This window comes from Salvelinus namaycush, chromosome 33 (genome assembly GCF_016432855.1).
Source record: "Salvelinus namaycush isolate Seneca chromosome 33, SaNama_1.0, whole genome shotgun sequence".
NCBI classification, from domain to species: Eukaryota; Metazoa; Chordata; class Actinopteri; order Salmoniformes; family Salmonidae; genus Salvelinus; species Salvelinus namaycush.
The window spans coordinates 10,746,315-10,760,166 of NC_052339.1; the positions used below are offsets into that span (position 1 = coordinate 10,746,315).

Here is a 13,852-nt window from a genome sequence, read left to right on the forward strand (position 1 = left end):
TAGGGGGCCTGGTCAAAAGTAGTGCACTATACAGGGAATAGGGTGCCATTTGGAACGGGGCCTGCGGTCAGAGGGTATAGCAGGGCTGGCAGGACTCGCAATTAGCCAGGTCATCCCTCCCAGTTCTTTGTGGAAGCGGGCAAACTCTCTCTGGTTGTGGATGGAGGTGAGTCGTTAGCAGAGCAGTACAGAGACCAAACCATGGACCCAGACACCACTGCAGTCAGCAGAACTACATCAGAACCTGACAGGCACTCTGGGAGGAAGAAAATAAGATCAAACATTAAAGACACAACCTCCCATTGCAACAGCCTCACTTTTGCCACTTTGAAGAAGCAATTGGTGTGTCATTAATTCAAATTACCTTCGAACAGCAGGAATTATGACAGTGTGGCTTTAAATCTGGGATTTAAACAGCAACAAACTGGTCACCCAGCACTTTTTTGGTAAACAACTGAGGTATGGGGCTGGAGAAATTAACCACAATCAAATGAGTGAACATTCATGAGTGCAAAACGATTATTATCTTTGACAATATAGGTTTTAGTACCTCGCTTTAGGGCTGTGTGAATGTGGGCAAAGCCCTGTCTCTGTCTGGCCAGATACAAGAAGAGAACCAAGCACCCGTCCGTGTCCCTCTCCTTACATCTGTGGAAACCGTTGGAGGGGTGGTGGTGCTCAGAGGCAAGGGGTAGCTGACCAGGTTGCTTCCCCACCAGGGTAAGGTTCAGGTGGGCACATCTCCTCTGACAGACCCTGGTAAAAGGCCAGACACAGGATGCAATCTAGCAATCTGCAATCTGCATTGCTATGTGATTATATGTTTAATGTTTGATGTGTCTCTCTTTCATGAATACTTGTATGTAAACGTTTAACATTTTTGTCATTTAGGAGACGCTCTTATCCTGAGCGACTTACAGTTAGTGCATTCATCTTAAGATAGCTAGGTGAGACAACCATATAGCTAAGCCATAAACTAGGTTTCCATCCAACCTTTTCATGCGAGTAAAGTACATGTCAGATAAAAATGTCACGACAGGCCTGATGGAAACAGAACATTTGTTGGTAAACTTTCCAAATGTCGACAAAACAAAATACGCTAGACAAGGTGGGTTCTTTTCGTGTCGGTAAAATGAATTATGCGATAAATGTCTGTGCGCAAATATTGATATAATAACTATCATAACAAAGTCAACTTGGAGTCACGCGATGACATGTTGTGTGGTCCATGTTGTGTGGAAAGCATGCAGTTTATTAGGCTACAGATGAAATAAATGATGATGAATTTCACAGGGTGGTGTCACACCTGCTCCCGCTCTCCCCCCCCCCCCAGGCTGCCCTGCATTGCGCACTCCTGCCATCATCAATTACGCACACCTGCCTACCCTCGTCACGCGCATCAGCGATTTTGGACTCACTCACATCACCTGTTTATTCCTTCCCCTATATTTGTCAGTTCCCTAGCTCTGTTCCCGGCTGCTGCATTGATTGTTATTTGTCTGTGTTACCCGTGTGTCACGCTGTTCCTGTCTCGTTCTATGTCCGTTCCATATTAAATGTTTGACTCCCCGTACCTGCTTCGCCTCTCCAGCGTCATCCCTTGACAGGTGGTGAAAGTGCAAGGTGCTGAGCTTGATGCTCCTTTCCAATAAATGTCCATGGTCTTATTCTGGTGATATGATAATCTATGCTCGGCTGCGGTTTGGCAAGTAAAAATAATCTCGCTCTTTAGTCCATAATGATCTCATCATGTAGGCTATACCCGCGCTGTACCTGCAAAGCTGTTGGCTAGAGTGCGCGTGCCAATACCAGTGGGCACACTCGCTATGTGACGCAACAATTTTTGTGAGAAAACCATCAGTTGAGTTGAAAATGGGATGGAACCCCAACCCCAACTTTTTATTCAGTACATGGGAATTGAACCACAACATTTGTATGTGCACTATGTCATCACGCACAGCCTTTTATTTCCACAAGTCATTTTGATGGAAACACATCTCTGGTGGGGAAATGCCCATATTGTTTTGATGAAGATTTTATAATATTCACATGAAAGTCTGTCGCCAATTGGATGGAAACCTAGCTATTGTAAGTAACATTTTCCTCAATAAATTAGCTATCAGCAATGTCGGTGCTTGTAGGAAAAAGTCAAGTATGAGTGTAGAGCTCTCCTTGCAGTCAAATTCCAATTTATGCACTTGTTCTTACAAATGTTAGATATTAATGTTCACTTGGCTGCCACTCCATACCTGTGTGCAGTGCATGCGCTAGGGCAGGTGGGGCACAGGTCACAGGTAGGGCCCTTGGTAACGTCTGTCCTGGCAAAGACAAGCACCGCAGCTGCAGACGCCCCTCCCTGCACAGGCCAGGCTGCTATGGGACAAACATCTGTCCGTGCTGAGTGGGCACTCACACGCACTGCCACTGAACCCTAGAAGACACTGGCACACACACACCTGCCCCACCCTGAATCACAGAGACGAACGAACGTGCACACACACACTGACCATTACAAAGACAACGTTACAGTTGACCTGCCTATGTAAAGCAGTAGAAAACAACTGTATGTCAGATGTGAGAGAGAGCACACACCTACCTCCACATGGTAAGCCCCGGTACTGGTCACAGCGGAAGTCACTGCACTCACAGAACTGCACATAGTAAGCATGAAATGTGGGATTTTTGTGGCTATTATGGCACAAACACTTTCCACAAACATACTCCCCATACCCACTGCACTCTTCTGAAACATTGTCATGGCAACACAGGTATCTCCCATGATCCCCTTTGCCCGGCTTTACTTTCTCACACAACGTTCCGACACACCCCTCCCTACAACTGTAAGAGACATGATGACCTCGTCATTCATATTCAATGGGGTAGGATTTGCAACTAGCACTATATACGGAATATGATGCCATTTGGGACACAGATTCTTACCTGCACACTCCACACTCGAGGGCACTGTTACCATGGCTACAGGCTGGGCAGTGTGGAACCCTGTCCCTCTAACATGGACGGTCACATATGGGCTTCAGCAAAATCTCCAGCTCCTCACTATACCCCTGGGGCTTGATGACCCCACGCAACTGTCCCATACTGGTACCAGACAGATATGGAGGGGCAGTGATGGTTCCATTAAACTTCACCTAGACGGGAGATGTGAAAATAGCCTGAATATAGTTATATAGCCCTGATATACATCTGAAGTCGGAAGTTAACATACACTTATGTTGGAGTCATTAAAACTTGTTTTTCAACCACTCCACAAATTTCTTGTTAACAAACTATAGTTTTGGCAAGTCGGTTAGAACATCTACTTTGTGCATGACACAAGTAATTTTTCCAACAATTGTTTACAGACAGATTATTTCACTTATAATTCACTGTATCACAATTCCAGTGGGTCAGAAGTTTACATACACTAAGTTGACTGTGCCTTTAAACAGCTTGGACAATTCCAGAATTATGTCATGACTTTAGAAGCTTCTGATAGGCTAATTGACATAATTTGAGTCAATTGGAGGTGTACCTGTGGATGTGTTTCAAGGCCTACCTTCAAACTCAGTGCCTCTGCTTGACATCATGGGAAAATCAAAATAAATCAGCCAAGACCTCAGAAAAAAATTGTAGACCTCCACAAGTCTGGTTCATACTTGGGAGAAATTTCCAAACGCCTGAAGGTATCACGTTCATCTGTACAAACAATAGTACGCAAGTATAAACACCATGGGACCACGCAGCCGTCATACCGCTCAGGAAGCAGACGCGTTCTGTCTCCTAGAGATGAACGTACTTTGGTGCGAAAAGTGCAAATCAATCCCAGAACAGCAGCAAAGGCCCTTGTGAAGATGCTGGAGGAAACAGGTACAAAAGTATCTATCTCCACAGTAAAACGAGTCCTATATAAAAAATAACCTGAAAGACCGCTCAGCAAGGAAGAAGTCACTTCTCCAAAACCGCCATAAAAAAGCCAAACTACGGTTTGCAACTGCACATGGGGTCAAAGATCATACTTTTTGGAGAAATGTTCTCTGTTCTGATGAAACAAAAATAGAACTGTTTGGCCATAATGACCATCGTTATGTTTGGAGGAAAAAGGGGGAGGCTTGCAAGCCGAAGAACACCATCCCATGGCAGCATCATGTTGTGGGGATGCTTTTCTGTGGATGGTGGATATATTGAAGCAACATCTCAAGACATCAGTCAGGAAGTTAAAGCTTGGGTCTTCCAAAAGAACAATGACCCCAAGCATACTTCCAAAGTTGTGGCAAAATGGCTTAAGGACAACAAAGTCAAGGTATTGGAGTGGCCATCACAAAGCCCTGACCTCAATCCTATAGAAAATGTGTGGGCAGAACTGAAAAAGCGTGTGCGAGCAAGGAGGCCTACAAACCTGACTCAGTTACACCAGCTCTGTCAGGAGGAATGGGCCAAAATTCACCCATCTTATTGTGGGAAGTTTGTAGAAGGCAACCCTTCAACGTTTGACCCAAGTTAAACATTTTAAAGGATATGCTACCAAATACTAATTGAGTGTATGTAAACTTCTGATCCACTGGGAATGTGATGTAAGAAATAAAAGTTGAAATTAATCATTCTCTCTACTATTATTCTGACATTTCACAATCTTAAAATAAAGTGGTGATCCTAACTGACCTAAAACAGGGAATATTTGCTCGGATTAAATGTCAGGAATTGTGAAAAACTGAGTTTAAATGTATTTGGCTAAGGTGTATCTAATTTCAACTGTATGTATCTCTCTCACACACACACACACACACACACACACACACACACACACACACACACACACACACACACACACACACACACACACACACACACACACACACACACACACACACACACACACACACACACACCTCATCACCAATGGATATATTGGAGCACCTCCTTCCCTGGTCCTCTCTCTCCAGCAGCTCTTCATCATTGTTCTTACAGTGGGAGCTGTATGATATCTGGAAGCCTGCAGGCAGCTCACTCTTCTCCATAACAACCTCAGAGGTCAGGTCCTGGGGTCAATAACAGAGTTAACCTTTTTAGCTGAGGAGGAGTGTGTTTTTGTGTGGGTCTGTGTGTGTGCGTGCGTGTGTGTGTGTGCATGTGTGTGTGACAGTTAACCTCTGTAGCTGAGGAGGTGTCAGCAGTTCGTCAGCAGCCTCGTACACACAGAAATAATGACCTGTGTAGGAAGGGAGTATTCTGCTGCACTTACGTTATATGCCTATTATACGCAGGATGTTTTGGGAGTTGTTGGAGAGCGTTCCGACAGCACTTTTTGAGAAGGTGCTCTTCAGGATATGCCAGAAGAATAAAACAACACTACATCCATCTTGATAAAATACAGAGGAGTTACTGTTAAACTATATATACTGTATTGTGCTGTCAAAGATATTTAGTGTAATGTTGTGGTTGGAGAGAGGGAGGAATGGATGAGGAGGAGGAGATAAAGATGGGTTTCTACCTCGTACAGGTGTGTGACGTCCTCGGTCACAGCAAAGATGATCTGGATATATTTTTTTCTCTCAGCTTCTCAGCAAGGTGAGCCACAGAGGGATAGTCCTAACAGGAAGACAGACCGTACACTCTCTCTATTTCTATCTCTACCCCCCACTCTATCAGACAAACATTCCATTTCCTTCTCTGAAAAGGGATAAATAAATCCAATTTAGAAGGAGTGTGGGGATCCATATTTCACATGTCCATTCCCCACCCTGAGTGGGCACTTATCCAAACAGAAATGGTCTGTAACACACTCAGTAGCACAGTGTGGAGGGAGGCTCGATATAACACACACACACACACATAGACACAAACACACAGACTTAGTTTAGGAGATAAAAAGGCTCTGTCAGGATTATTCCATGGTGACCCCAGCTATTTCAAATCAGGAAGTGCCTGACAGTATCCTCTTTACAAATGATATTGACCTTTAAATCACTGCCGTTGACTTCTGTCTGTCTTCTGTAGACTTCTGTCTACTTCTGCAGTCTGTACTGCATGGAGTTACTGCCACTCCCTAATATCCTCTCACACTAGCTACTGTAAGAATATAAAGGAAGATACTACTATTTAGTCTTCCGTTAGAGACATGCTAGTGTGACCAATGGGATTCAAACCAGGGTTTCCTGCATGCACTCTACAAGGCTGTGTTATCCCACTGAGTTTTAGCCTAGGAATTAGCTCAAGGAACTCTGTTATACTTGCAAATCCTATTGTGTTTATTGAGGGGTTCTGGATAGAGCATAGCTGTACCTGGAGGTTACCTCTGGTGTACACATTGTTTTCCAGGTGACATTTCCCATCGTTGGGCAGAACGATCGCTCCCAGGTTCCCCGTCTCCAGCAAAGTGGAAGCCAGCACAGCCCATTGGTCTAAAAATGATCCCAAAAGGAGTTAAGGTAACACAAACACACTAACCCAGACAAAACAACATAACAATCCAACACAGCAGCTCTACCCCCTACTGGGTGTGTATCCAACCTCACTTTATTTCACACATGGCGGCCTGCGTCAAGGCATCCAGGCCCCCCTCTGGTGAGTCAAGGTTTCCGGAGTTCGCTGCTCCCCCCACCACCACCACCAGCTGTGAGGCCCAAGAGATTGTGGTAGGTGAAGGGAGGGGATCAAGGCCAGGACTCCATCCTTTTACACAGGTTCTGGAGCATCCCCTCAATAGGGCATCACTGTCTTGTCCACAAATGCTCCAAAGCCTTCAGAGAAATAATAAAATATACGGTTTAACAGTAATGAATATACAAATCTGGCCCAGTCAGTTCTCCAGGCAGGGATGCAGGCAGCCAGGCAAGCATGCAAACAGGCACATGTGCGCACACAAACAAACACACACTCACACATTCTGACGTTGCTGGTGGTGTTCCTCATCTCCTCCATCAGGTGTGTCCCCAGCCTCTTGACGTTGGCCAGGTCGTCCTTCATGGAGAAGGAGAGGTGCATCAGGTAGCACAGGTCTATGTGGTAGTCCTGCACACGCTTGAACTTCACCTCAAAGGTCTGGGGCTCGCCTGTACCAAGAGGAAGCCACTTATTACATTCACACACTACACCCAGAAAAACCGAGCACATCTATCTGCTTGTCAGAGTTGAGGTGGATACTCAGTCAGTCAAGTAGCCAATACTTACATAGAGAACTCATGGTCTCATCAGAATGGTTAGAAAATAATGGAATTTAACCATTGTAGTTATATGTCCCCTTTGCTGACATACAGTATTACTTATATGTCACTATAATGACCAATGACTTATATATACAATTTATATATACACATGGCCTACCAGGGCACAGGTGTAGCAGGACTCTTTGGGGCTATAACTGGGTAATGTGGTGGGGGTCCAGCCTGGGCTGGTGTTTCTGGTCCTGGGGTCTGGAGGTGACCTTGTGGATCTCCAGGAGGCCTGTGGAACCTCTAGGGTTCTCGAGGTGCTCCACCAGGCAGCCTCTCTCCAGCAGAGCCCTGGAGGTGTCACAATGCTCCCACGTCTGCTAACCTGGTTCTATGAAAGTCTACACATCATGGAAGAACAGTAAAACAAAGTATCATGCTATTTGGACATTATATGAAAAAATAAATATTTTCTAAGACTAATGTACTCCAATAATTTAAGTAGCAAATAGGCCAGATGACTGAACCCTCTTACAGTACCTCCTCCTTACACCAGGCACAGTGTGGTCCAGACTCCAGACACTCTCCACAGCTCTTGACCCCTGACCATAGCACTCCTCCTGTCTTCTCTGGCCTAGGGCAAGGACAACAAGTAGAACAACAACCTTTCTCTGCCACCCACTGCAATGTGCTTTATCATTCTCTAGACTCTCAATAGAGCTATCCTCCTGTATTTAATGTAATATGAAATTGTGAAAGGGGAAAGAATTATGATTATACATTTTTTTTTACATTTATACCTCTATTATGAGAAAGGTATTGATTTACCTTGATTTCCCTTAGTCCTGGCAGCAAAATAACAGCACAACAGCATCTGACCATAAACACAAAAACAGTTTGCTGACTAGAATTTGATATCCTTTCCTTTGTTGAGGAGAGAGTGGAGAATGATTGATCAGCAATTCTTTAGCTTCTGTAGCCCTTTCCTGCAGTCAATGACCAAAAGCGCCCTCTGATCTCATGGTTGGAATGTTATTAATATTATTCAAAATGTCATAATTAATAAGGACTTGTAGTTTTTTTACAACAAAAGTTCTGTGTTTCTATGTCAAACTGTTTTGTTATATTTCAATCTTCTGTGATGTATATAAAGTGTAATATTGGGATGCAAACTCAACAGAGACCTGACCATTAACCCCTCCCTCCTGCAGGACAGCCCTCCCCTTCCACTAATCCAAGACCAGCTCTAACAGCAGCCAACTGCTCAGGATGTCCCAAATGGCACCCTATTCCCTACATAGTGCCCTACTTCAGTAGTGCACTATATAGGGAATAGGGTGCCATTTGAGACGTAGAACAAGTGTTAAATAATACAGGGTGCTGAGCAGCGAACAATCTCTCAGTGGAGACAAAGACTGGAAGACGAAGGACTCCTTACTGAATATCTGGCAGTAACACAGCCTATGCGCAGTAAGTTGAGGAAATGAAGAGGACTCTCTCTCTCTTTCTCCTTCCATGCAGTGATACTTCACACAGTGCTGCTCTGATGATATGAATTATAAAGAGGCAGGAACACTCACTTCAACTCTGCCACATACTGAATCGAAGGACATTACACAGGTCTGCACTGCCCTCTAGATGAGGTCTCAGCCAGGTTTGTACATTACAGTGCAAAGTAGAGAACAGTAAAGTGTATTGTACTTTAATCTACTCTACTGAATTAAACTATACTCTACTGTACTCTACTAAATTAAACTACCCCGTTGAAATGTAAAGCGGTTATGGTTTCGGGTAGAGGCGTCCTAAGGATCACGGATAGCACTGTTTTTTATAAAGGGTAACACTAGTGACATGGAGTGGAAGGACAGTTATTCCCTGTAAAAGATTGTTCATATTTAGTTGATATTTTAGTTTTTTAAGTTGTCAACTATGCAAAGTTAATACTTTCTTTTGCATAATGACATTTAAAGTGTGAACAAAAATATATTGTTTTACTCAAAATATGTCACTCAACCTTGACTCATGACCCGAGGGACAACCCAATTTCATGCTACTGACCGTGTTCTTCAATATATATTTGTAAAAATTGTTGCCAATTTATCTGTCTTACATATGTTTTATTAACAATAAAACCCTTCAATTTGAGGGGCCTCCTGCTAGCTGTGCCACTAGAGATCCTGGGTCGAGTCCAGTCTCTGTCGCAGCTGGCCGCGACTGGAAGACCGGTGGGGTGGCATGCATTTGGCCCAGCGTCGTTTGGGTTAGGGGAGGGTTTGGCCAGCAGGGATGTTCTTGTCCGTTCGCACACTAGCAACCCCTGTGGCGGCCCGGGCACAATGCACGCTGACACTGTCGCCAGGTGTACGGTGTTTCCTCCGACACGTTGGTGCGGCTGGTTTCCAGGTTAAGTGGGCATTGTGTCAAGAAGCAGTGCGGCTTGCCTGGGTTGTGTTTCGGAGGACGCACGGCTCTCGACCTTCGCCTTTCCCGAGTCTGTGCAGGAGTTGCAGAGATGGGACAAGACTCTAACTACCAAATTGGGGAGAAAAGGGGGTAAAATAATGAACAAAAAAATATATATTTAAAAAAAAAATTAAACACTTCAATTTGAACAAAAACACATATTTTTTGTCATTATCTGGCACTTTTAAATGTTTTTCCTGGTGATTGAGGCCAGGATAGGAAAGCCAACATTTTTGTATAATGAACCGCCAATCATATCTCTGCTAGACTGTTCTCACTGTTAACCACAGGGCAGTTCATCTCTTTGTGATCAAATGATGCCACATTTTCACACTGTCAGTTTATCATAAACATTTGTATAAACCTAGATGACTGCTGATGACATTGCTGAGAATGTAATAAATTGTCAGATTAATCATTATGTGCTGTTACCATAGTCCCTCAGTGACACGATGCAGACAGCTAGCTAGCACACAACTCTGTGTGACACGCATAGTTTTTACAGCCAACAGGGGGTGGGCCATGACTAGTAGGGATCCAGCTTTTATCAAATTAACATCAAAAGTAGATTTTTTTTGTTTCATTTTAGCTATAACCCTGACCCTAACCCTTTTCCTAACCTTAAGAATGTGAAATGTCAGAATAATAGTAAAGAGAATGATTTATTTCAGCTTTTATTTCTTTAATCACATTCCCAGTGGGTCAGAAGTTTACATTTTCGGGTAGCCTTCCACAAGCTTCCCACAATAGGTTGGGTGAATTTTGGCCCATTCCTCCTGACAGAGCTGGTGTAACTGAGTCAGGTTTGTAGGCTTCCTTGCTTGAACACGCTTTTTCAGTTCTGCCCACACATTTTCTATAGGATTGAGGTCAGGGCTTTGTGATGGCCACTCCAATACCTTGACTTTGTTGTTCTTAAGCCATTTTGCCACAACTTTGAAGTATGCTTGGGGTCATTGTCCATTTGGAAGACCCATTTGCGACCAAGCTTTAACTTCCTGACTGATGTCTTGAGATTTTGCTTCAATATATCCACATAATTTTCATTCCTCATGATGCCATCTAGTTTGTGAAGTGCACCAGTCCCTTCTGCAGCAAAGCACCCCCGTGCTCCACGGTTGGGATGGTGTTCTTCGGCTTGCAAGCCTCCCCCTTTTTCCTCCAAACATAACGATGGCCATTATGGTCAAACAGTTCTATTTTTGTTTCATCAGACAAGAGAACATTTCTCCAAAAAGTACGATCTTTGTCCCCATGTACAGTTGCAAACCGTAGTCTGGCTTTTTGTCTTCCAGGTTATTTTGATATAGGACTCGTTTTACTGTTGATATAGATACTTTTGTACCTGTTTCCTCCAGCATCTTCACAAGGTCCTTTTGCTGTTGTTCTGGGATTGATTTGCACTTTTTGCACCAAAGTACGTTCATCTCTAGGAGACAGAACGCGTCTCCTTCCTGAGCGGTATGACGGTTGCGTGGTCCCATGGTGTTTATACTTGCGTACTATTGTTTGTACAGATGAACGTGGTACCGTCAGAGGTTTGGAAATTGCTCCCAATGATGAACCAGATTTATGGAGTTTTACAAAAAAAAATCTTAGGTCTTAGCTGATTTCTTTTGATTTTCCCATGATGTCAAGCAAAGAGGCACGGAGTTTGAAAGTAAGCCATGAAATATATCCACAGGTACTCCTCCAATTGACTCAAATGATGTCAATTAGCCTATCAGAAGCTTCTAAAGCCATGACATAATGTTTGGGAATTTTCCAAGCTGTTTAAAGGCACAGTCAACTTAGTGTATGTAAACTTCTGACCCACTGGAATTGTGATACAGTGAATTATAAGTGAAATTATCTGTCTGTAAACAATTGTTGTAAAAATTACTTGTGTCATGCACAAAGTAGATGTCCTAACCGACTTGCCAAAACTATAGTTTGTTAACAAGAAATTTGTGAAGTGGTTGAAAAACGAGTTTTAATGACTCCAACCTAGGTGTATGTAAACTTCCGACTCCAACTGTACATCTTTTTTTATCACCATCGACATTGAATTGGTTTGGACATTTGAGAACTTCTCCAAACTACAGTACTTCTGCAATCAACTAGCTAGTTGTTTTGACTAGCTAGATCATTTCATCTTTCATCAAAATCACAAGTACAATTGTGATTTTCATGTGTGCAGTTTTCTGTACATTGCTTTGGAATGGTTGCTTCAACTGATGGATGGAGGGTTTTTGCAATCAGAAGACTTTCAGCTGCATTTTTGCTGCTTTTGATGTGCTTTTCACCTGTGGTAACCATGGAAACTAAAGACGCAACTAGACACCGGCGCACATGGGATAGCCTGTTTCGTCTAAGACCTCAATTCTACTCTGCACCAGGACTGGATGGAATGCTGGACATAGTCAAGCCACACCAGCATGCCCATGTTTGGACAGGACATCCCAGGAAGCCAGGGGGAATACGGGGAGTGAGGCACAGGCTAAAGAGACTCGCTGCTACCAACGCCGGTAGGTGACAGGTGGAGGGGGTGGTCGCTCCACCATCCGAGGCAGAGACCCAGTGCTGCATGAAGATGACAGAGTTGAAACCTTTGTGGGAGAGTGGACAGAAGTCCATTCAATCGGTCAGCAGCCTTCCTTGGTGAAGGGGAGAACTCAGAGGGCGTACTCAACCAAGTGCCCCAAACGGATCTTCCTGAGGTAGTCTCTTTCAAGCCACTCACGCCCAGAAATGTGCATTGTTTACATCTTAATGTATGCAGTCTACTGCCAAAAATAGATGAGATTTGCTTGCTAGCCAGAAAGAGTAACGCAGGGGTTTTATGTTTCACAGAGAGATCCTTCCATCAAAGACTTAGAAATAGATGTCACGGCCGTTGAAAGAACTGGACCAAGGTGCAGCGTGGTGAGGTACATTTTATTTTATTTAAGTGAATACGCCGACAAAACAATCAACACTACAAAACAAACCGTGAAGCTAAAGGCTAAGTGCCATAAACAAAAGTCAACTTCCCACAAAGACAGGTGGGAAAAAGGGCTATCTAAGTATGGTTCTCAATCAGAGACAACGATAGACAGCTGTCCCTGATTGAGAACCCTACCCGGCCAAAACATAGAAATACAAATAATAGAACATAGAATACCCACCCCAACTCACACCCTGACCAATCCAAAATAGAGACATAAAAAGGATCTCTAAGGTCAGGGCGTAACAGTACCCCCCTCCCCCCAGCCGCAAAACCTAAACCTATAGGGGAGGGTCTGGGTGGGCATCTATCCGCGTTGGCGGCTCAGGTGCGGGACGCAGACCCCGCTCCACCACTGGCTCACCCCACTTTGGTGGCACCTCTGGTGCAGGGACCTTCGTCGCCGAACCCGGACTGGGGACCCTCGTCGCGGGCCCCGGACTGGGCGCCCTCGCTGGAGGCTCCGGACTGGAGAACGTCGCTGGAGGCTCCGGACTGGAGAACGTCGCTGGAGGCTCCGGACTGGAGGCCGTCGTTGGAGGCTTCGTGCATTGACTCCTCACTGGAGGCTTCGTGCTATGGATCATCACTGGAGGCTTCTTGCCATGGATCATCACTGGAGGCTTCGTGCCATGGATCATCACTGGAGGCTTCGTGCCATGGATCATCACTGGAGGCTTCGTGCCATGGATCATCACTGGAGGCTTCGTGCCATGGATCATCACTGGAGACTTCGTGCCATGGATCATCACTGGAGGCTCCGTGCCATGGATCATCACTGGAGGCTCCGTGCCATGGATCATCACTGGAGGCTCCGTGCCATGGATCATCACTGGAGGCTCCGTGCCATGGATCATCACTGGAGGCTCCGTGCCATGGATCATCACTGGAGGCTTCGTGCCATGGATCATCACTGGAGGCTTCGTGCCATGGATCATCACTGGAGGCTTCGTGCCATGGATCATCACTGGAGGCTTCTTGCCATGGATCATCACTGGAGGCTTCTTGCCATGGATCATCACTGGAGTGAGGAGACGTATGGGCAGTCTGGTACGTGGAGCTGCCACAGGGCTCACCAGGCTGGGGAGACATACAGGAGGATTAGTTCTGGGCGCAGGCACAGGACTCACCAGGCTGGAGAGACATACAGGAGGCCCTGTCCTTGGCAGAGGCACCGGATACACTGGGCCATGGAGGCGCACTGGAGGTCTCGAGCTTGGAGCCTGCACAACCCGTCCTGGCTGGGTGGTTATCTTCACCCTGAAAATGAGGGGCG

The 13,852-nt window shown here is 45.0% G+C and overlaps 1 pseudogene; it reads right to left on the reverse strand.

Annotated features, from left to right (window-relative positions):
- Positions 1 to 3,008: 3,008 nt before the first annotated feature.
- LOC120027659 lies at positions 3,009 to 12,036 on the reverse strand (annotated as a pseudogene).
- Positions 12,037 to 13,852: the final 1,816 nt, after the last annotated feature.